The sequence below is a fragment of the Hemiscyllium ocellatum genome, chromosome 5 (assembly GCF_020745735.1).
Source record: "Hemiscyllium ocellatum isolate sHemOce1 chromosome 5, sHemOce1.pat.X.cur, whole genome shotgun sequence".
In the NCBI taxonomy this organism is placed as follows: domain Eukaryota; kingdom Metazoa; phylum Chordata; class Chondrichthyes; order Orectolobiformes; family Hemiscylliidae; genus Hemiscyllium; species Hemiscyllium ocellatum.
Window position 1 is genome coordinate 9830142 of NC_083405.1, and position 26127 is coordinate 9856268.

Genomic DNA, 26127 nt, shown 5'->3' on the forward strand with positions numbered 1-26127 from the left:
TTAACAATATGCTCTTCCAGTGTAATATTATCTTAGCCTTCATCTCCAGTGTTTTAATGTGAATTCCTTTAATAATTGCCAATTTTTGAAGTTCAAACTCTGTCCCCCTTTCTTTCTGCTCTGCTGCTCTCCCTTCTTGGAATCGTACCTGAAACTGCTTGAAATCTGATGTATTTTCCTTATCTCTCGCATCCAACTCAAGCTGCTTCATAATCAATTAACGTTTTACCATCTCTGCAGATTCTCATGAATTTTCCAGCTGAGCTAAATGCTGAGCTACTGCAGGGAATGACCTCTGTTTTCCTCACAGAAAGAGGCAAATACAACCCCAGCACTTCTGAATATTCCAGAATCCTGGCCTGGATCAGTTTTTTATAAAACTGTCAACTTTACATCGTCCACAGCCAAACAACTCTTTGTACCTAAATGAGACATTGCTTTCCCAAGAACTGTCTACGACAATCCAAATCAACATCCGAAATAAAGATGCAAGCACATATCGGTTGCTCTATTAATCAATCAACTATCTTCCAATTTGTTGTGTGCTAGGCTAAACCATTCAAAACGTTATTAAGCAGACAACCCACTTCGTTAAATTGTATTCTTTTTCGTTAAGCGTACAGTGAAAATTAGCCAATTAGCTAATTATAAAAAATATTCACAAAATGACGAATTGAAAAAGAAAAAACAGAATATAGAATACCCACAGAACTTAGTCTATCCAAAGTAGACTGAATTATGCTGTTCTGAAAGTAGACAACATTCCGAAAAAAAGCACTTTAAACACAGTATACAGTTCATTTTTAAAACATAAAGTCTGGGTCTAAATCCTCAGCTGTTGATGGAAAAACGAAAGACCTCACTGCGAACACTTTCGTCACTGTTACACTTCATCTGATTCGGAGCCTGAACTGATTTACAATGTCTTTGATAAAAAAAAATCAAGACACATTATCCTTGAGCAAAAGTACAGCTCGTTTATTTTTTAAAAGAGAACATGTTTGTGATAGCGCAGTTAGTCCAAATCATCTTCGTAAGTGAAACTCTTCGAACAGACAATATCCTGGTAAATCTGGTCTGAACAGTTTCCAGTGCTGTCACATCCCTGCTATAATGATAATTGCAGAAAGACACTCAATACTCCATCTAGAGCCGATTGAGCAAATGAAATTAACAACTTAGAAATCCACAGAAACTACAGTTTTCCAATAATGTCACTTTTACACAATACTGCGCCGTGGAGAAAGTGACAACTGCAGATGGAAGAACTCAGAGTCGATAGAGTGGCGATAGGAAACACAGTTGATCAGGCAGCCTGCGAGGAGCGGGAGAATTGAAGTTTCGGACATAAACACCTCATCAGGAATGAGGTTTGTGGCCGTGGGGACTGAGAGATAAATGGATGGTTTGGGAATTTGGGGGAGTGATAGCTGAGAATGTGATGAGCAGATAAAGGTGGAAAATAAGATACGTTTTCTGACAGGAGGTGGAGCGGGTAGGTTGGAAAGATCATGTGCAGGACATAAGGGCAATGCTGAGTTGGAGTCATTAAACTAGAATAATGTGAGCGAAGGGTGATTGAGGAAACTGATGATCCCATGTGGCATCAAGGTCCCAAGCAGAAGATGAGGCCTTCTTCTTTCAGGCGTCAGGTGTTTAGAGGGGCGGCACGGTGGCACAGTGGTTAGCACTGCTGCCTCACAGCGCCTGAAGACCCGGGTTCAATTCCCGACTCAGGCGACTGACTGTGTGGAGTTTGCACGTTCTCCCCGTGTCTGCGTGGGTTTCCTCCGGGTGCTCCGGTTTCCTCCCACAGTCCAAAGATGTGCGGGTCAGGTGAATTGGCCATGCTAAATTGCCCGTAGTGTTAGGTAAGGGGTAATGTAGGGGTATGGGTGGGTTTCGCTTCGGCGGGTCGGTGTGGACTTGTTGGGCCGAAGGGCCTGTTTCCACACTGTAAGTCTAAGTCTAAGTCTAAGTCTAAGTCTAAGTCTAAGTCTAAGTCTAAGTCTAAGTCTAAGTCTGTGTCTGTCAATGAAGGAGGTGCAGGACCTGCATGTGCTTGGCAGATTGGGAGTTAGAGAATGATTTACATCAGTGATGAGCTTCCAACTGCATATCCAAACTGTCATTACGAACATGTTGTTACATCTCAGGAACAGTATCTGATACAACCCCAATCTAAGTAGAAGGCGAAGATTGCAGATGCGAGAGATTGTAGTCAAGAAGGATAGCACTAGAAAGCACAGTGGTTAGGCAACATCTGAGGACGAGGAATGTCAATGTTTCGAACATACCTAGCGAAGAACGTATGCTCGAAAATCGATTTTCCTACTCCAGGGATGCTGCCTTACCAGGGGTACTTTTCAAGATCCACGCTTTTAACTCGACACCACCTCCACTCAACTGCTTTAGAAAATTAACATGCAACTGTCACCACTCAATTGGTTCTTCTGCCGCATGCGAGAAAAACTGCAACATTCTTATCCCCATAAATATCAGGTCATTCAGATCACTAAAGAACAGAAATCTGCAGAGGCTGATTATCTGATGGAAAAAAAATTGTTGTAGAATTCTGCATTCTCTCAGTGCAACAGAATGTTTGAATATAAAGTTGGTAAAGGAAAAGAGAAACCTGCAGTTTAATAACTGCTACATTCTGTTTCTCAAAGGGAAAACGAGTTCCATCAACTGGAATGTTTCGATCAGGCAATGCATGCTCACCTTGTCAGGTTCTGAGAGGAATGATGGAATAGATATTGGCTTCGCCATTGCTGAACAGATGAAAAATATTAATTTGACTTCCGAAACAGTTGATGATCCTGCAGAAACGTCAATGTGACTAATATCACAGCACAGCCATTTCGGTGTGTATTTCAGAGTCCTGCAAACGGTACATCACTCAATTTTAATACCCCTAATGTTCTATTCACGACTTATCTGCCAAACTGCTTTCACGAAGAAATTGCTTATTTTTAAAACCAAAGACTGAGCTTAACCAATGCCTGTTGGAAATTAACCATCATTCTCTCAATCTCTATCTGTTGTTTAGTATGTCTCAGTGCCTGTCACCTAAATCCTGTGCCCTCTAGTTTTGAACTTCAACATATTGCGCAAATGATTTAGGCCAGTTGTCGATCCATGCCCCTCATGATTTCATAAACGATGAGACTGTGACACACTGGCTGGAACATTCCAGCGAAAAAGCCCCTGCTGACCCCATCTCCATGCTTATCTGAATCCCTCGGCTCCCCGCAACATCCTTGTAAATCATGTGTACACAGTTTCAATTTTCACAAAATCCTTCCTGTAGAAGTTGACCATAATTGTAAACAGTATTCTAAATGTGATCTCACCAATGCTCCATATCGCCACAACATGACATTCCAACTTGGATAATCGACTTTCTGACTAATAACGAAAAGCGTGCCAAGTACTTTCTTCACCACATTGTCTCCTTGTGGCACCACTTCATCTGCTTTTATAAATATTGCCTTGACTGATAAAGTTGTGATTGTCACTATGTTCTGCTGCCTTCACGGATATGTTGACCAACATGCAAAGTCTCTCTGTTCCCCTTGGTTTCCTCGTGTCCTGTCAATCATTGTGAAATCAGTTGATGTGTTACTTCCAATGTGCATCACCTCATGTTTTTCATGGTTAGTTTCAACGTCGCCTCTCTGAATGTGACATTTGATAAATCCATTTCTGTGCTCCTCCATCCTAAAAGGATCTTCCTCACTATTAACCACTTTGCTAATATTCGTATCATCGACAACTCTGCTTATCATTTCCTCCTAACTTGTTCTACATTCTTTACACACATTCACAAACGACATGGGACCCAGCATTCATCCTTGTGTTACATCATTGAATACCAGTTCCAGTCACAAGAAACAGCCTTCTATCACCATCCTGTGTCTCTTACCAACAACAATTATGTTTGTATCCAACTGCCAGGGAACTAAAATCCCTTTTCACTTGTCTCCTCCTACCAATCTTAAGAGTGGTGTCGTGTTGAAGGCTATGTTGTAATCCACACAAATAACATCAACTTCACTACCCTCGTTCAAAACAAAAACCTGATCACTTGCCAATAAATTGTATTTAATCCAATCTGTTAGGTATGACATTCTGTAACAAAACCGTGATGACTCTCCCTGATGAAACCTGGCCTGGTGAAGTGGCAGTTAACTCTTTCCTTCAGGTTTTGCTCCAAAAGGTTCCCTTCAATTGATGTGAGACTCACTGCTGTGTGATTCTCTGGTTTATCTCTCCCAATCTTGCGTTAGTCCAGTCCACTTCAAACCCAAAGGTGAAAGTAAACCATTGCTCAGAACACCAGCAATTTCCTCCCTTGTCACAGAGAGGAACATAAGATACAAGTTCATCTTGAATTGGGAATATGCCCACTTCAATCTGGAAAACCGCGAACACTTCCTCAGTCCCTATGTCAAACTGCTTAAGAACTTTTCCATCCCTCCTCCTGCATTCTGCCCGTATATCTTGCCACAAGAGGACTGTTTGCTCGCTGAACAGGTAAAGTGATTCAGTCAGTTATTCCATTTGCAGACACGACTGTACTGTCACTCTGGAGGATGATCATGCAGATATTTTAGCTTGAAAACGCTGTATTATGCATTCGTGGTTATAAAATATTTTGCTTTGATAGCCACAGGCTATTACAGTGAGAAATGGTTTGAATTCTCTCCAACTGAAAAACATTTACTTAATTCCAACTCCTGTGGAGATTCCTATCTGTTCACATCTAACATGACGGAGATGTTGCTCTCTGTTGTTTATCATATCCAGAACACAGCGGCGGCACAAATCCCAAACACATGATTTCTATTTTCATTGACCTACGAAGTCGATGCCAGTGGCAAACATTGTAATGGGATTCATCAACAAGAGAAACTTACAGGATGAAAACAGTTCTGTCTTATGTGCAGCGGGTCATTACAGAAGCACAGTATCAAGCTTACTCAGGGGCAAGACGAAAAGATGCTGAAAAGAGAAATCGAAGTTAACACTTTTGGTCCAGTGACCCCGTCCTTGGCACTGATGATTTCCAGGAAAACTTCGGTCGATATGCAGAAGATATGTGGGGGTGCAGTAATTAGGAGGAAACGAGATGTCGGGATAGAGCCGACAGAGAGAGACGAGCAGTTGGGCATAGGAATAGATAATGATCTGTTTGGAGCATTAACAACTGCTCACAAAGACTGTTTATGACTAACCAAAGGTAGTGTGTGACTAGGCCTGGTGAATGTGTCGGGGGCCAACACATGGGAAACTTCAGGCATCTAAAATGACAGAAATTGATCTGGAGGGTCGTCGGTTCCTCAAGCAGAAAATGGTCTGCTGCTTATTCAGCATGCACTAAGCTATGGTGCAACACTGCAGTAAGACTGAGATAAAGATGTTCGCTAGGAAACAGGGTTCTGTGCTAAAGGAGCAGTGAACTGAAAGCTCAGGGATACTTTTGGCGATAGAACTTGGCATTCTGCAAAACACTTCGTTTCCCAAGTTAGTGGCGACCACAATATGAGCTGTAGACTAGATTGTTCGAAGTGTAGGGAAAGTATTGCTTCACCTGGAAGGTATATTTGAGCACTTGTATACTAAACATGGAGGTCAGAAATGGACAAGGGAGGAGAAGCAAGAAGCAAGGATATTATTATAGATGTTTTTTAATCAATGAGTAAGAATGCGACCATAAAGGTACTATACCTTAATGCTCGTACGTTTTGGAAGGTTGGAGATATAACGGCATAAATCATCACAAATGAATACGATTTAATACACGTTGCAGAGACATGGAGACAGCATAGTCAAGACTGGGAGGTATATAATCACTGGTATGAGACAATTTGGAAGGACAGAGAGGATGGTAAGGAAGGTGGTGTAACTCAAATATTGAAGGACAACCTCAAACCGATGCAAACAGATGATTTAGTTTCTATGGAGAATGAGTTTGAATCGATTTGGGAGGAAATTCGAAGTTCTAAGAAGAAAATGTCACTTCTTGTCGGAGTCTATCCGCCTCCAAATTTTAAGATGACATTGGTGAGGGCAGTAAACAAAGACATAAATATCAAATGAAAAAATGAATGGCAATTATCATGTGGGAATTTAATCAACATGTCGATCGGTCGAAGCAGCTAAGTCAGGGTAGCCTTGATGGGGATAGTGTTGAGTGTATCTGCGATACATTCCTTAAATAATGTGTAATCGAACAGGCCAACAAGGGGAGGTTAAATTAGATTTAGTGCTGGGTAATGAACTCGGCAAGATGTTAGATTTGGCAATAGGTGAGCACTTTGGGGATAGTTACCAAAATTCAGTTATGTTTATTTTAGATTTTCATAGGGATAGGTATACATCGGAGTGCAAGCGCTATTGCTGGGGGAAAGAAAATTGCAATGCGATTAGATAAGATTACGCATTCAGAGGTTGGCAAAGAAACGGCACGGAATGGGCAGAATAGAAATGTGGAGCTTATTCAAGGCGCAGGTTCTGTGTGTCTTTGATAAGTATGTACCTGTCAGAGGGGGAGGAAATTGTCAAGCGCAGGAGTCATGATTACTGAGGAAGTTGAATCTCTTGTTGAGAAGGCTTGTGTTCCCATGAGATGTGAATGTTCAGTAATGGAGATTGAGAGTTACAAGTTAAACAGGAAAAACCTGAACAGAGACTGAAGACGAGCCAGGAGGAGACTGAGAATTTGGCGACAGATAGATTAAGGGAAAATCCGAAAGCTTTCCATCGATATGTGAGGGCTAAAACAATGAATAGAATAAAATATTGCCAATGAAGGACAGTCGTGGTAAGTAGTGCGTGGAGTCAGAAGCGATGGGGGAAGCGCGAAAGCAATGTCTTTAGTCAGGATTCGCACTGGGAAAACAAAATGTTGTCGAGGACAATAATGAGAAACTGGTTACCAGACGAAATAGGATTGAAGTTCCCAAAGACAAGGCGTCATAAGGTCTGAAAATGTGAACATATCTAAATTCCCCTGGGCCAGATCGTATTTATCCTAGGACTTTGTGGGAAGCTAAGAATCAGATTTATGATTCTTCCACTTTGATATTAATGTTGTTATTGTCCAAAGTTAGAGTACCAGAACACTACAGGACAGTAAAAATTGCTCTCTCATTCAAAAAAGGGAGTAAAGGAAACCCTGGAAATTATAGACCATTGACCCTTCCCTCGGTTGTGGGTAAAGTGTTGGAAAAGTTCCATGAGATAAGATTTGTAATCATCTCGAATGGAATAAATTTATGAGGGCAAGTCAAGCTGGTTTTGTGAATGGGTGGACGACACTCACATACATTATCGAGCTCTGTGAATTGATCTTTGAACTGCAGGTCGGTTTGCTCACTGAATTGGAAAGTTCATTTCCAGACGTTTCATTACCCTACTAGGTAACAATTTCAGTGGGTCTCCAGGCGAAGCACTGTTCATGATTCCTGCTTTCTCTTGATATGTTTGGGTTTCTTTGGGTTGGTGATGTCATTTCCAATGGTGATGTCATGTCCAGTTCTTTTTTTCTCAAGGGGAAATGACATCAGTTTTTGCATATGGACAAATAGGCAGAAAACTAGCCACCAGGATACATGAACATCAACTAGCCACAATACGACGTGACCCTCTCTCACTGGTATCCTTACACACAAATCAATAAAGACACTACTTTGACTTGGACAACGCATCCATCCGAACACAAGTGAAACAAAGACACACACGATCATTCCGAGAAGCATGGAATTCCAACTGGAAATCCATCAAAATCACATCGAGATAGACTTCATCTACAACTCGCTGATAAACAGAACTGGAAATTATATCACTACAGGAAATGACATCACCAACCCAAAGAATCGCAAGCATATAAATAGAAAGCACATTTCATGAACAGTCCGTTACCCGAAGGCACAATGAATACATTAACCAGGAGGGTAACGAAATGTCTGGAAATGAGTCTTCCAGCTCAGTGAGCAAATCTTCATCTGGGAAGCTAAAACTGAGCTACAACTCTTGTCAAAACTTGCCAGGTGACTAAACAGATGTATGAGGATAAAGCCGTTCATGTAATGCACGTTTGGGTTTCAGTTAGCAGTTTGATAAATTTCGCCACGGCAGGTGACTCACAAAATACTAAGGCATGGGACTGAGGGGGATGTCGTGCTTTGTATCAGAAATTAGCCAGCTGAAAGAAGACAGAGGGTGTTACTTGATGGGAAAACTTCATCCTGGAATTCTGTTGCTTGTGGTGTACTGCAACGATCAGTTTTGGGTTCACTGCTTTTTGTCAATTTTTTGTAAACGAGCTGGATGGGGGCGGAGAAGGATGGGTTAGTAAATTTGCGGACGACACTAAGTTCGGGAAAGTTGTACATAGTGCTGAAAGATATGGTAGATAACACAGTGACACAGGTAAGCAGTAGAGCTGGGCTGAGAGTTGGCAAATGGAATTTAATGCAGAAAAGTGTGAGAAAGAACATGGCATTAAAAATATCACAGAATATAAAGATGGATAGCAGAAGTTTCTAGTAAAATACAAAATGAAAAAAGAGGCAAAAGTAAACGTTGACCCTCTCGTGGATAAGAAAGGGCATTTCGTTATGGGATATGTGGAAATAGCAGTGACACTGATCAGGCATTTGCGTCGGTCTTCACAGTGGAGGATATTAATAACATGCCAATAATTGACAAAGAGATGGCGTTTGGTGACGACCTGGGAACAGTCATTATAACAAAAGAACTAGCGTTGGATTGTTGAAGCTAATATTGTAAAGGATGGTTACGTCTCCAGGACTTGATAGAATGCATCGCAGGGTACTAAAGGCAATGGTATGTGCTTGCGGTAATTTTCCAAAATTCATTGGTCTCTGGGCAGTCCCAGCAGATTGGAAAACACAAATATGGCGTCACTGTTTAAAAAGTGAGGCAGACAAAATATGAGGAATTAGATTAGATTACTTCGAGTATCGTAGCAGGCCATTCGTCCCAACAAGTCCACACCAACCGCTAAAGTGCAACCCACCCAGACCCATTCTCCAACATAATATACCAGTTTGTTTAATGTCTGTAGTGCATAAATTTCTTGAGTCTTTTATCAAGGAAAAAGTAGTGGCGCTTCTCCGTAGAAATTTGACAGATGCAGCCTGGGTTAATGAAGAGCAGGTCATCCCTGCAAAATCTTTTCGAATTCTATGATGGCATTACGATCATGGTGTACAACGGGACACAGTGAATTGAAGTACTTAGGTTTTAAAAATGGCCTCAACAACGTGCTGTTCAGGGGCAATATTCTGGCAGATGGAATTCCGGATTTGAAGGTGTTCGCTGATGACAGGAGACCATGTGGAATAGGCTTATTTCGAAAATTCAGAAGAATGAGGCCGGATATTATGGAAACGTATAAGATTATGAAGGTCATGTGTGAGATCGAAGTCGAGAGCATGCTTCCATTTGCAGATGAAACTAGGGCAAGAGAGTACAGCCTCTAGATTAGAACGAGATATAGGACTGAATTGAGAAGGAATTTCTTCAACCAGAGGGTTGTTCTTCGATGGAGTGCTTGCCCAACGATGTAGTTGATGCGACATCAATCAATGTTTTTTTTAGGTCGGGCTGCTTTTTCGTGAACAATAAAGGACGTAAAGATTACCTTCAGAGTTTGGTTAAGTGGATGCGTGTCCATGGAAAGATCAGGCATGAGCTGAAAAAATGGCAAAGTATTCTCTCAGGCCTGTGCGGCAAAGCCTTGCTCCTCGTTCTCATGTTCTATGAATGTATGTGTCACATATTCCGTGATTTTAGGGAAAGCTTCCATGGAGCTTTGCGGGAGGTGTTGAGAGAGAAGGCGCAGTGCACCACGATGCCCCAGAGGGAATGGTTCGTGGGGAAGGCGGACAAGGGCGGGGAGGGGGATGTATGTTTGGTAATAGCATTTCGCTGGAGGTGGTGGAATTAGAAAAATATTTCGCTGGTCATTTTGAGTACGAAAGTGCTTAAAGCTCCAGACCAATTTCTGAAAAATAATGGGATGAGAATGGATCGTTGCTTCATGATGGACATTTGCAAGATGGGTCCAAAGTCCTTTTTTGGTGCAGTGAAAGTCACAATGTCTTTGAGAAGCTAACTTTAGCAGCCATATATTATTGCGGCCACAGGAGCAGGTCATAGTCAGAGATTTTCTTGACTCCTAAAGCCTGGAAAACACATAGCCTGCGATTACACGCCACCGATGATTTGTCACTGGCAGTCTCCATTAACAGCTATTCACTCTCAGAGCGAGAACGTTATTCACCTCATTGACCAAATGTTCTTCTCTTTCTTTTCTTCTTTCCCTACCAACTGTTTACTACTTTACAATACAGAATGAGACATGATGGGATAGTTCCTTTCCACCTGGATAATTGCAGTGTGAAAGAAACAATGTACAGGAGAAGCACAACAGTTTATTCAGCATCTGAGTAGCAAGAGATATTTAAATCCCAACCTTTTTGAGGATTCTTTACTGCAGTTGTAACAATATTGAAAATCTCAAAACCTTCCAGAACAGAGCAGCTGAATTGAGCAGCAACACATAACTAATAAAACATCGTCAAACATCAATTCCCACCATAACCAATCGCTCAGACATGCAGTCTGCACCATCGACTAGATGTACTGCAGATATTCACCAAGGCTCCATCAAAAGTACATTACAAACTCACAACTGCATCCATCTAAAAGGAAAAGGGCACTAGACAGATGGGAAAGACCGACAACCCACCTTCCATCCTGATCTGGAAATATATTGCCATTACTCCAAAATCACTGTGTCAAAATTGTGGATTTCACTTACCTATAATTTGGATCTGCCGACAGCACACAGAAACGATGGTTCAAGATGGAAGTTCATCATCACCTCACCCAATCAAATCAGGAATGAACAATAAATGCTGACCTGTTCTGGAATAACCACATCCGATGGAGAATGAAAATCATATGCTTTGGTGTTCTGAGGATTCTCTCTTACTGAGATATTTCTGGATCTATTTGAGTGGTATCAAAGATGAGGATTTGCTGTTGGGAAACTGAAACGAAGCATTAGATCAGAATTTGGAGGAGTTGCTTTGTTCCATGTAGCCTGAAGCTTACCGACTTTTGAAAATGACAGCAGAAAGCTACATTCACAGTGGAGTGAAAGTATTCACTATCTGAAATGTCGAGGCATAATTAGAGGGACGCTGGAGAGAAACTGCGGAAATGTGATGACGATTCAATTACTTGTCTGCCCTGAAAATTCATCAGGGCAACCACACCGGGGGAAAGACATTCAACTGTTCTGAGTCTTGAAAGGGAGTTGCTCAGTTTTCTAACTTGTTGGCTCACCAGTTGGTTCACACGAACAAGAAACCATTTAATGACCCAGAGTATGGAAAATGCATTAAAAGGGCTCACGAACTGCTGTACCATCAACGTGTTCACGCTGACGAGAAACCATTCAAGTGCTCTCTCAGAGGGAATAGATTCAGGCCGTCATTTGATCTCAGTTTACATCTGTGAACTCAGTGGAGAGAGGCCGTTCGTCTGTTCTAAGAATAGGAAAGGATTCTTTCAGTCATTCTGTCTGCTGGGGCACCAGTGAGTTCACACAGAGGAGAGATCATTCGTCCGCTGTGAACTGAAATAATTAATTGATTCCGGCAATCTGCTGAAATACCAGCGAATTCATACTGGAAAGAGACCATTCACCTGAATGTATACAATTTGCCTTTGAATGGAAAAGTGAACCAGAATTGATTTTGTGGGTGTACCGCTACACTAAAGAAGGCATTTGCTAAATCCACAGCAGAGAACCATTTACTGTCCTTTAGAATTTGGGCTAATATATTACTAGGATCAGGAACATTTGGTCCAGGCAGAACAACAGCATAATTGACTACCTGCTGGTCTTGAACAAACCTCCATTTCCCGGATACACCTGGAATGTTTGCCTTATTGACCGGAAGAATGGGGGATCTCGCCGGTGATCATCCACAGGGGATTATCACTCCACCCTTCAGGAGGAACTCAAAGACCGGAGTAATTCCTTTTCCAGCCTCGGGTTTTAACGAGTCTTGTGTTCTGCAAGGACGACACTGAGACTTCGGGATTATTCTTTTCGTTTCGCGCTTCGTATGAACCCCACATCACGTTTGCTATTTGCCTTGCACTCAGCAGGGACATTCTTAATCTTGGGTGCGAGACATCTACCATAGCTCAACGCCAGCCTACCTCCTTGGCGGGGGTTACCTGGACTGTCCGATCTGCCTGAGTTAGCCAATTTAGTTTCTCCATATATGTCCTTATATCTGCATTGAAGCAGATATGCACATCGTCCCTGAAGACACAAGCTTTCTCTTTTTTTTGTGCCAGTAGTACCCATGGTCCCAAATCCTGCCACCTGTCACTGGATGTGTTCACCAATGGTACTTGAGGAAAGGAGCGTTCCACATCAAAAAGATAGTGTCTACTTGCCGTCACAGATATTTTGGATAAGTTTACACTGACTGCAAATCTGTGATCATTCTAATAAAATTCGCAGAATAATAACAGACCTGGTTCAAACAATCTCCTAAACCAATCCTATTCATATGATTTCTAAGGGCCAGTGCTGTGCAGTGCCTCATATCTCCAGCAAGTAAATCGGTGTTAATGGGATTAACATGGTTACTTGCTACCTAGGCGAGCGAATCGCTCACTGAACTTATGGCTCTCTGGGTAATCATCACTCAAAGCCATGCATCAGGGGTCGTGAGTCGGATTTTGGAGCCTGCGCTGATAAATCTTCTTTTTGTATTACCTGCAAGCCTGTCGGGGTACTGCACAAATCCGACCCCAGTCTCACTATGAGATCGCCAGCCATCAGATTTAAAGGACAGAATTCCGAGAAATGAAATGAGAATTGGAATGTTTCACCATTACTGGTTTCACACAATAGGGGTGCGGTTAATCTCTCTCGTGTCACGAATCCTGATGCATCCATTGCGTCGACTCTCTCAACTGCCTAGATTTAAGGACTGAATATGTTGCTCCTGTATCTACCAAAAAGGTAACTGGTGCATCTTCCACATATAATACATTTCCCTTGATATTAAAATTCACTTCTTCTTATCAACACCTCAATATCAGGGACCTGAAACATTCGAATTCCTTTCCAGATACGGAGTTGTTTTTTTCCCTTTCCTTGACTGGTGATATGGTAGTTTACTGGCTTGTAAGTCTGCTATCAGTTCGGTTTAACTTTCCATTTTTTTCCTTTCTGTCTGCAATACATGCCTCTGCAAAGTCACGTTCTTACTTCTTTGTTTCGCTGTGCTTTTATTGGTTCCGAAATAAATGCTAATTTTCCATTACAACGGACATCACATTATTTTTACAGGTCACTGCAACAGCGAGGGCCGAAGTGCCTGCACTGCATTGTAACGTTCTATGTAGTAAGCTACATTTCCTGCTGGTTTCTCATGTCTCTCCTCACTGTGGAAGCTTCCAGTCATATCTTCCAGAGATTTGTCTGCACCTCATTTAATCGAGAAAACTGTATTTCCTGCTCAGAATGTGATCTCTCTGCAATGGAGAGAGGAAAACAGAGTCGGTGACAAAATTGAGATCACTTACGTTCTTTCCAGAATCAACAAAGACTATCCCGATCTTTCAGTCTCTTGTAACTTCGACATTATACTGTTTTCCCACCCTTCAGTCTCTTTGCCTGTATTCCTGATGAAGGACTGTTGATTTTACTGTTCCTCGGATGCTGCCTGAACTACTGTACAATTCGAACCCCACTCTAATCGAGACGCTGTGTTCCCAGGCCACTATTCCGGTCTCTGGTTTGCTGCCGTGCACCTTCAAGGAATAACACAAGCTGGAAGACCTGCAACTCATTTTCTACCGACAGAGCATGCAAACTTTAGGTCCCAACATCGAGTTCAATCATTTTTGAACCCGTCTGCCCTCTTCCACATTCTTCACCCATGCTTCCATCCCGACAGTTCCGAAGACAGATCATTGGACTCGAAATATTAACTTTCCTTTCTCATGAAATATGGACAGGAGCTGCCGATTTTGTTCAGACCTTTTGGCTTTACTTCAGGGAAATTTGATTGTCCGTTGTAATCGCCAGACTGCCGGAAGCTTCTGATTGCAGGATGATATATTCAGAGGAGATGACAGGAATGGCAAGGGCTGGACCATTTCCATTGTGAAGGTTGGGGGATGTTTATCGAAGAGCAGAGAAAGATCTTTGACTAACCGATTAACGTGCACATTATATGAAGAGGATAGATATGTATGAGAGGGATCAGTCTGTATTTGGAAGGAATAGAGTGACATAAATGAAATACAGGAGACTGGATGTTTTGAGGAGAATGTGCAAGAATGCTTTCACCAGTCGAGTGTTGCTTATCTGGAAATCATTATCTGAGCATGTGGTAAAGGTACGTGTCATGAGAACGTTCCAGCAGTCTGTAGCCGAACACTTGAAGAGCCAGAGCACACGTGGAGAATGAACAGATGGGTGTCCCGAACGCAATGGGTCAAAGACAAATTTGTGTGCTAAAAGGAAGCGCCAGGCGTGGCTCTGTGGTGCAATGGATAGCGCGTTGGACTTTTATGCCGCTGCTTAGGTTGCAATTCAAAGGTTGTGGGTTCGAGTGTCATCAGAGTCGAATGTTGGTTTATGGTTTGGAAGGTGGTCAGAGCAGACTAGGCTGCTCATCTGCAAAACCAACAGTATTCGTACAGAAACCCAACTGTCTCGAAACGGAACATTTTCCTCTCACAAGTTTAAATTTTCGATGTCTATCAATGATAGAGACCAATAAACATCTGTTAGTCAGTAGGCAACACGATGATGTGTATCAGCTGGAAAAAGACACAAAATTGTTGTGTCAGCCATGATGATATTGAATCATGGAGCGGGACGAGATCGGAATTAATAATGGGCTCCTTTGTGTCTGTGCCATTTCTGGCCTTGCATAAACTTATTCAATCTTCACTGTTTATAAAAATCATGCCACGTCCTCGTGGGTGCAGTATGCTGAATATTGTTGTCGTTGTGTGCAGTGTGGGTCGATGCGTCATATGAACATGCCGATGGAAGTTGGTAAAATTTCAGTGAATCGAATTCCCTGACGAAGTGAAGCCGATCGATGGAAAACCCCAGTCCAGTGGCGACATAACATTTCCGGTGATCAACGCAGGACACTATGGTAAAAGTGTGCAGCATTCAACAAAGTCGACTTTCGCCACATTTTTCTATGCCACATTTTCACCACATTTCCGGGACGTTACTGTAATCTCTAAGCTCTCACGTTTAACAGGAAGAACATTCAAATGGCCGACTATCCATTACTAATGTCCTGAATTCACACACACACACGCGCATATATGCACATATTTTTATATCCACACAGATACAAATGTATGTGCGCATGCATGTATATGTCTGTGCATATATATTTAAAAGTTACAAAAGAACGTTGAGTAAAACCGCATTTATTCGAAAAAAAAAGATTTCTTGGAGTGCTCTGTCCTTGGGAAATGCCTCAGTTACTTAAGACCAGCCATAAATACTCCCTGAGTGAATATCCAACACTCAATAGAGATACAGAGGTGATTTTTACAAAAAATGACGTGTTTCATACCGCTGATCCTGCGCTGTGTTAAATTCTGGAAAGGATGTTTAGCTCTTTTCACATTACTGGTTTTGCTGCAAGCTCGCACAGGCCATTAAAGTAATCCACAAAATATTAGATTTATCTGATTGGACATTTTGACTGTTATCAGAAAAACTGGAATCGAAACGATAACGATGTTTTTAAGTATTGCTGTGAAAATTATTGAATTGCAGTATGAATATTTTTCATGGCTTGTTAATGGATATTTTGGGGGGAGATGAGTGAGACAGTATATGGACTCACTCCCTTCTCTGTGATTACAGCCAAATGTTCCAATGCAACACATGAAAGGATAAAGGTGCATTACATTGGCAGGTCAGTTCCCACTCATGATAGTATAGTTTCACTTTGATTATCGCCATCGTCTAAAGTATTAGCTGAGTTGGAAGATCATGATCCTGAGGGTATGCTGAGACATTGCGAGAATTAATCCCACACTGTTGGCTTCACTTTATATCATAAACCAGTTATGCAGCGGACTGAGCTAACCGGCTTCCTTTTCATGCTCAGTTTTATTTTCAATTTATAGAAGTTCACGTGGAACAAGCTGCTGAACCTTGCCTCACAATCAGCACATGCTGTTCTTAGTCGTACTCATTTGCAGGTGTTATGAAGTTTCTTTCCAATTAACTTTATTAATTACAGAGTGTGCACGTAACGCGTACCCATCATGGCCGCCCAGACTCCCTGTCACGGTGAAATTCATTCCTTGCGTGTCTGCACGCGTCTTCACAAATATATTAGGATCAGCTTCTCAATAATCTTTCCAGCAAAAAAAGTAATCATTTTCGAATTCAACTGCTGTAGAAGGAAAAGGATAACTTGCCAAACATCTCTTTATCATTCATCGCTGGTTTTGAAGTTCTAAAGTCTTGATATAGATCCATCCGAATGAAGGAATTTCCCTCCTGTTTACTCTCAGCAAATTCTCATCGCCTGGAAACCTTCCATACGGACACAACTCAGTTCTACCTGGTGTCACGCCGCATGATCTATTCGTTTTTTCCACCAACCCATGAAAACTCGCCTTGTCTTTTCAAATGGCATTACCCCTCAATACATCGATGGCTTCCTTTCCATTTTTTGTTTCCAAGTAAACGCTGTCCATTCTTCCTGACGTCTTTTCATTCCAGTTATCGCCATCCATGTCTTTTATTATCTCTTTATATCCCTGTATAGTCCATGTTGGGAAAGGATGCTGGGTCCAATGCAACACATTCATTATTTAAGGATTCTATCGCAGATACACTCAACACTATCCCCATCAAGGCTACTCTGACTGAGCTGCTTCGACCGATCGACATGTTGATTAAATTACTGCATGATAAGTACCATACATTTTTTTCATTTCTTATTTATGTCTTTGTTTACTGCCCTCACCAATGTCATCTTAAAGTTTGGAGGCGGATAGACTCCGACAGTCATTGACATTTTCTTCTTAAAACTTCTAATTTCCTCCCAAATAGATTCAATCACATTCTCCATAGAAACTAAATCATCTGTTTGCATCGGTCTGAGGTTGTCCTTCAATGTTTGGGTTACACGACCTTCCTTACTATCCTTTCTGTCCTTCCAAATTGTCTCATACCAGTGAATATATACCTCCCAGTCTTGACTATGCTGTCTCCAAGTCTCTGCAACGTGTATTAAGTGTTTTGCAGAATGCCAACTTCTATAGCCAAAAGTGTCCCTTATCTTCCGGTTCACTGCTCCTTTAGCACAGAACCATGTTTCCAAGCGAACGTCTCTATCTCATCTTACTGCAGTGTTGCACCATAGCTTAGCGCATGCTGAATAAGCAGCAGACCATTTTCTGCTTGAGGAACCCACGACCCTCCAGATCAATTTCAGTCATTTTAGAGGCCTGAAGTTTCCCATGTGTTGGCCCCCGACACACTCACCAAGCCTAGTCACACACTACCTTTGGTTAGTCATAAACAGTCTTTGTGAGCAGTTGATAATGCTCCAACAGATCATTATCAATTCCTATGTCCAACTGCTCGTGTCTCTCTTTCGGCTCTATCCCGACATCTCGTTTCCTCCTAATTTCTGCACCCCCACATATCTTCTGCATATCGACCGAAGTTTTCCTGGAAATCATCAGTGCCAAGGACGGGGTCACTGAATCAAAAATGTAAACTTCGATTTGTCTTTTCAGCATTTTTTCGTCTTGCCCCTGAGTAAGCTTGATACTGTGCTTCTGTAATGACCCGCTGCACATAAGACAGAACTGTTTTCATCCTGAAAGTTTCTCTTGTTGATGAATCCCATTACAATGTTTGCCACTGGCATCGACTTCGTAGGTCAATGAAAATAGAAATCATGTGTTTGGGATATGTGCCGCAGCTCTGTTCGAGATATGATAAACAACAAGAGAGCAACATCTCCGTCATGTCAGATGGGAACAGATAGGAATCTCCACAGGATTTGGAATTAAGTCAATGTCTTTCAGTTGGAGAAAATTCAAACCATTTCTCACTGTAATAGCCTGTGGTTATCAAAGCAAATATTTCATAACCACAAATGCTTAATACAGCGTTTTCAAGCTAAAATATCTGAATGACCTTCCTCCAGAGTGACAGTACAGTCGTGTCTGCAAATGGAATAACTGACTGAATCACTTTACTTGTTCAGCAAGCAAACAGTCCTCTTGTGGCAAGATATACGGGCAGAATGCAGGAGGAGGGATGGAAAAGTTCTTAAGCAGTTTGACATAGGGACTGAGGAAGTTTTCGCGGTTTTCTGGATTGAAATGGGCATATTCCCAATTCAGGATGAACTTGTATCTTATGTTCCTCTCTGTGACAAGGGAGGAAATTACAGGTGTTCGGAGCAATGGTTTACTTTCATCTTTGGGTTTGTAGTGGACTGGACTAACGCAAGATTGGGAGAGTTAAACCAGAGAATCACACAGCAGTGAGTCTCACATCAATTGAAGGGAACCTTTTGGGGCAAACCTTGAAGGAAAGTGTTAACTGCCACTTCAACAGGCAAGGTTTCATCAGGGCGAGTCATCATGGTTTTGTTTCAGAATGTCATACCTAACAGATTGGATTAAATACAATTTATTGGCAAGTGATCAGGTTTTTGTTTTGAACGAGGTTAGTGAAGTTGATGTTATTTGTGTGGATTCCAACATAGCCTTCAACACGACACCACTCTTATGATTGGTAGGAGGGTACAAGTGAAAAGGGATTTTAGTTCCCTGGCACTTGGATACAAACATAAATGGTGGTGGTAAGAGACACAGGATGGTGATGGAAGGCTGTTTCTTGTGACTGGAACTGGTGTTCAATGATGAAACACAAGGATGAATGCTGGGTCCCATGTCGTTTGTGAATGTGTGTAAAGAATGTAGAACAAGTTAGGAGGAAATGATAAGCAGAGTTGTCGATGATACGAATCTTAGCAAAGTTGTTAATAGTGAGGAAGATCCTTTTAGGATGGAGGAGCACAGAAATGGATTTATCAAATGTCACATTCAGAGAGGCGACGTTGAAACTAACCATGAAAAACATGAGGTGATGCACATTGGAAGAAACACATCAACTGATTACTCAATGATTGACAGGACACGAGGAAACCAAGGGGAACAGAGAGACTTTGCATGTTGGTCAACATATCCGTGAAGGCAGCAGAACATATTGACAATCACAACTTTATCAGTCAAGGCAAAATTTATAAAAGCAGATGAAGTGGTGCCACAAGGAGACAATGTGGTGAAGAAAGTACTTGGCACGCTTTTCGTTATTAGTCAGAAAGTCGATTATCCAAGTTGGAAGATCATGTTGTGGCGATATGGAGCATTGGTGAGATCACATTTAGAATACTGTTTACAATTATGGTCAACTTCTACAGGAAGGATTTTGTGAAAATTGAAACTGTGCACACTTGATTTACAAGGATGTTGGGGGAGCACAGGGCTTCAGATAAGCATGGAGATGGGGTCAGCAGGGGCTTTTTCGCTGGAATGTTCCAGCCAGTGTGTCACGTTCTCATCGTTTATGAAAACATGAGGGGCATGGATCGACAATTGGCCTAAATCATTTGCGCAATATGTTGAAGTTCAAAACTAGAGGGCACAGGTTTTAGGTGACAGGCATTGAGACACACTAAACAACAGATAGAGATTGACAGAATGATGGTTGATTTCCAACAGGCATTGGTTAAGCTCAGTCTTTGGTTTTAAAAATAAGCAATTTCTTTGTGAAAGCAGTTTGGCAGATAAGTCGTGAATAGAACATTAGTGGTATTAAAATTGAGTGATGTACCGTTGAATAAGTGAGTGGGTAAAATATTGTCCAATGAACTCTGAAATGAAGAATGCCGTATTTATAAGGAACAATCAATAAAAATCTTTTCAATTAACTGTGATATTGCAGGACTCTGAACTACACACCGAAATGGCTGTGCTGGGATATGAGTCACATTGACTTTTCTGCAGGAGCATCAACTGTTTCGGAAGTCAAATTAATATTTTTCATCTGTTCGGCAATGGCGAAGCCAATATCTATTCCACCATTCCTCTCAGAACCTGACAGGGTGAGCATGCATTGCCTGATTGAAACATTCCAGTTGATGAAACTCGTTTTTCCTTTGAGAAACAGAAGTAGCAGTTATTAAATAGAAGATTTCTCTTTTCCTTTACCAACTTTATATTCAAACATTCTGTTGCACTGAGAGAATGCAGAATTCTACAACAATTTTTATCCCTCAGATAATCAGCCTCTGCAGTTTTCTGTTCTTTAGTGATCTGAATGACCTGATATTCATGGGGAAAAGAATATTGCAGTTTTTCTCGCATGCGGCAGAAGAACCAACTGAGTGGTGACAGGTGCATCTTAAATTTCTAAAGCAGTTGAGTGGAGGTGGTGTCGTGTTAAAAGCGTGGATCTTGAAAAGTACCCCTGGTAAGGCAGCATCCATGGAGTAGGAAAATCGATTTTGGAGCATAAGTTCTTCGCTAGGTATGTTCGAAACGTTGACATTCCTGGTCCTCAGACGTTGCCTAAACACTGTGCTTTCTAGCGTTATCCTTCCTGACTACAATCTCACACATCTGCAATCCTCGCCTTCTACTTAGATGGGGGTAGTGTCAGATACTGTTCCTGAGAATTAACAACATATTCGTAATGATAGTTTGGATATGCAGTTGGAAGCGCATCACTGATGTAAATCATTCTCTACCTCCCAATCTGCCAAGCACATGCAGGTCCTGCACCTCCTTCATTGACATTCTCTAAACACCTGACGCCTGAAAGAAGAAGGCCTCATCTTCACGTTGGGACCTTGATGCCACATGGGATCACCAGTTTCCTCAATCACCCTTCGCTCACATTATTCTAGTTTCATGACTCCAACTCAGCATTGCCCTTATGTCATGCACGTCACCTTTCCAATCTACCCGCTCCACCTCCTGTCAGAACTCATATCTTACTTTCCACCTTTATCTGCTCATCACTTTCTCAGCTATCACGCCCCCAAATTCCCAAACCACCAATTTATCTCTCAGTCCCCACGGCCACAAACCTCTTTCCTGATTAGGCGTTTATGTCTGAAACTGGAATTCTCCCGCTCCTCGCATGCTGCCTGAGCAACTGTGTTTTCCATCGCCACACTGTCGGCTCTGAGTTCTGGCATCTGCAGTTCTCACTTTCTCCACGGCGCAGTATTGTGTAAAAGTCACATTATTGAAAAAGTGCAGTTTCCGTGCATTTCTAAGTTGTTAAGTTCATTTGCTCAATCGGTTCTAGATGGAGTATTGAGAGTCTTTCTGCAATTATCATTATGGCAGGGATGTGACAGCATGGAAACTGTGCAGTCCAAATTTACCAGGATATTCTGTTCGTAGAATTTCAGTGATGAAGATTGTTTGGACAGACTGCGCTGTCACAAAGATGCTCTCTTTTAAAAAAAACAACGAGCTGTACTTTTCCTCAAGGATTATGTGTCTTGACTTTTTTTTAATCTAAGGCATTGTAAATCAGTTCAGGCTCCGAATCAGATGAAGTGTTATAGTGATGCAATTCTTCGCTGTGAGGCCTTTTTTTTCTCCATCAACAGCTGAGGCTTGAGGCCAAAGACTCTATGTTTTAGAAATGAACTGTATAATGGTAAAAGAGTGGTCATTCTGGAATGCTGTATTCCAGTTTTTAGATCCTGCAGCAGTGGTGTACTAATTAATAACTTCTCTCCTTCTGCCGTTCGAATTTTTAACCGTAAGGTTCTGTTTCATTTTCACTGTGTTTAAGGTGCTTTTTTTCGGAATGTTGTGTACTTTCAGAACAACATAATTCAGTCTATTTTGGAAGGACTAAGTTCTGTGGGTATTCTATATATTTTTTTATTTTTCTATCCTTGATTTTGTGAATTTTTATAATTAGCTAATTCCGTAATTATCACTGTACACTTAACGAAAAAGAATATAATGTTACGATCTGGGTTGTCTGTTTAATAACATTTTGAATGATTTAGCCTAGCTCATAACAAATTGGAAGATAGTTGATGGATTAAAAGAGCAACCGATATGTGCCTGCGTCGTCATTCCGGGTGTTGATTTGGGTTGTCATAGACAGTTCTTGGGAAAGCATGTCTCATTTAGGTACAAAGGGTTGTTTGACTATGGACGATGAAAAGTTGGCATTTTTACAAAAAACTGATTCAGGCCAGGCTTCTGGAATAAGCAAAATGCTGGGGTTGTATTTGCCTCTTTCTGTGAGAAAAGGAGAGTTCACTCCCCGCAGTAGCTCAGCATTTCACCCAGATGGAAAACTCATGAGAAATTGCAGAGATGTTTAAATGTTAATTGAATATGAAGCAGCTTGAGGTAGACGCGAGAGATAAGGAAAAGAGACCAGATTTCAAAGAGTTTCATGTACGATTCGAAGAAGAGAGAGCAGAAGAGCAGAGAGAAAGGGAGACACAGATTGAACTTCAGAAATTGGCAATTACTAAAGGAATTCACATTAAAACGCTGGAGATAAATGCTGAAGATAAGCTTACACTGGAAGAGCATATTGTTAAAACGACAAAGAGTGCAGCTGAAATGGCTGATTGTAATGAACTGATCCATAAAACAAGGATGGGCTTCCAGAATCATTTTAAGACTGAGGGATAGAAATTGGGAAAAGAGAAATCCTCACGTGGAAAGGGAAAGTTAAATCTCTGTGAAGATCATGAGGATAACTTATCACAGGATATATAGGAAAACCTTGAAGGGAACAAGATCTGAGGTTTTCATTGCAATAAAGTAGGCCACATGAAATCAGTATTGGAGAACTATGGAAAGCACTGTAAAATCAAATGCACGAAAACAAAACAAGCCTGGATGTTTTGTTGGCATGGTAATAGAAAGCACAGTGGAGGCTGGAAAGCTGCATCAGAGTGCACAAACCGATCAGAGGTTGCTAAGGGGGAAGTGCAATGTCAGCTTTAAAAATATACCTGCAAAGTTAAAGGTTATTTACCTTGGCGAGGAGAAGCAAATAGACAGGTAACAGTATATAGGGACACAGGATCGTCTCAGTCTGTGATGCAGAAGGATGGGGAAATATGTACTCCTGAAGAACTATGTGTACAGGAATTCATGGTGGGATGAAACATTGCTCAGTGATGTACAGTGAAGCTAGAGTGGGCAGAAAAGAGTGGGGAGTTTTTAGTGGGAGTTCTGGACAAACTCTCAGCTCCAAGAATACAATTTGTGCTTGCAAATAATATAGCTCAATCACCGGTTAGCCTGCTCCATGCTCCAGTTGAAAAGCCAGTCGAGCTGCAGGCAAGAGTAGCAATGCAGGACGTTGATAAAGGAATTTTCCCAGATTGTGTCTTTACGCGATCACAGAGTCACAATCGAAAGCAGGAGAAATCAAAAGGCACGGATTAGGAAGCTGAAAAATGATTGCATCCATTTATGTTAATTAGGACTCATTCCCATCTTTTATTGAATGTAGGGAATCTACACAATGCATCAAGATTACAATGTTTTTAATATCAAGTAAGTGGGACACAGCAGGGGACAAACGTTAAAAATGCAAGTATATTCAGCTCAGCTATGCTACTGAGTTACAGCAGAAAGATGAAAAATTACAACACTTAGATCAGAAGACATATATTCTGAAGGAGAGTGAATGCATCCCTGTGTGATATTACTTAGCAAATGATATGTTAAGGAGGAAATGGAGACCAACATATATTCAAGCATGTGACAAATGGGCAGAATGTTTTTTTTTCCAGTAGGGTACAGAAAAGTGGTGCTGCGAGTGCCGCATGTGCCAACACATTGAATGTCACTTAGGCGTGAGGAAAATGGAAGTTAAACTACGAAGACATTTTGACTGGCCTGGATTGCAGATGAATGTAATTGAATTTTGCCTGACGTGTCATACATTTCAAACCATGGGAAATAATAAAGCCTGCACCTTTAATACATGCTGCAGCGTTCAAGGAATCTGTCTTAATTGTCTTGATGCATTGTGTAGGTTCCCTACGTCCAATAAAAGATGGGAATAAGTATTAATTAACATAAATGGATGTATTGACGAGATTTCCAAATGCTGTTCAATTCTGCAAGATGACAGCTAAAAGGATTGAGGAAAAATTACGATTTTTTAAAAAAAATCTAAATAAAGACTACTATCAGAGACACAATTAGATCAAGGGTCAAACTTCACATCCAACTTTCTAGGGAGTATATAGATAGCTTCGGATTAAAACGAATCAAATCCACTGTGCACCATTCAGAATCACATGGTGCACTGGAAAGGCGACGTCAATTATTAAAGACTGTGTTGAGGTTTTTTGGTTCGGAGTAGCCAGATTATTTCCATAAGGGAGTTGCGGCAGTGCTGTTTGCGATCTGAGATATATCAAAAGAATCCACAAAACTAAGATCATCTGAGACCAATTTGGGGCATAAAGAAAGAGGACCATTAAAATTTAATAAGGAATATTAATAAGTCAGGTTACAGAGACCACGCATTTGGACGATGTGTCAAATTTCAGAATTGGACTAAATAATGTTGGAGAGTTGTCGAGACAGCACTTGAAATTATCGCAGCAAATTGTGAAGCAGTATTTAAGTGTATGAGAAACAAAAAAATCTGAATTTTGCCACTGGGAACAATGTATTTATTTAAATTTCATTAATTGGTGAAACTTTAAAGCAAGGTTTCGAAGACCTTATCAAATTAAGAGGAAATCGAGTGAGGTTAGCTACTTGATAGGAACTCCTGGCATGAAGGAATCTCACAGAACGTGTGATGGGAATATGCGCTAATGGTATTTTAGCAGAGAACGAACGCAAGGGGAGAATGTGTTATTGAATACAACACACTGGGAAGAACCAATTTCAGCGAATTCTGCATTGGACGTTCCTGCTATAAAATTGGACAATGCAAAAGTTTTCCAGTATTGGTAAAGTTATTCAGTTCTCTTCCAGAAGAATATCGTAAGAGTTATTACTCTTGCATGCTGAAATAAACTGGGAATTAATAACCTATTTGTAGATTATGTAAATATAGGAGATGCTGTTCTGATTTCGTAACATCCTTGCAGGCATAACCCTATAAAGTTGGTGCAAGTTTATAAGGAGATGTCACGTATGTTCCAAGATGGCATAACCAAAGTGAGTTTCAATGAATGCAGTAAACCCATCATCATGGTGCCAAAGTCAGGTAAGACCCAAAAGTTATGTGTGGACTATCACAAAGTCAATGTTGTTAGAAAGACTGGTGCATCTACGCATCTGCAGTTGGAGGACCACGTGGAAGAGATTGGAAGAGCAACTTACATTTCCAAGTTGGACTTCCTCAAAGGTGACTGACAGTAAACTTTGTCGGAAAGATCAAAGTCAATTTTGTAACGCCAACTGGACTGCAGAAATTTATAGTAATGCCGTTTGTGCAAAACAAAATTCACTCGTATTTCAGAGGTTAACGGACAAGGTAATTGTTGGATACACAACAGTTTGGTGTGTGGTGTGCCTGGGACATTCAATCTCTCATGGATTGAATATTTACAGAATTTCTCGGGCTTGTTTGATCGAATACGGAAGTTAAACTGATTTGTAAACCTAACTGAAAGTATATCTGCCAAAGCCAAAGTCACCTTCCTGGGCTATGTCGTTGAACACGGACAAATAGCCCCACGGGATGTGAAAACGAAAGTTACGGGGTATTTTTATACATTGTTGACGAAAAGAGCAGTACGACGGTTTACCGGATTGAGTGACTTTTTCTGAAAGTTTGTGCTGACTGTTAGAAGTGGGACTGCTCAACTCACCTAATTGCTAAAAACAGGCAAGAAACCTCAGCGAACGCAAGAATTTCAAAATTTATTTGACAGCCTAAATATTTTGTTAACCATTGCCAAAGTCTCAGCCACACATAATTACACGAACGTTTTCAATGTGCCA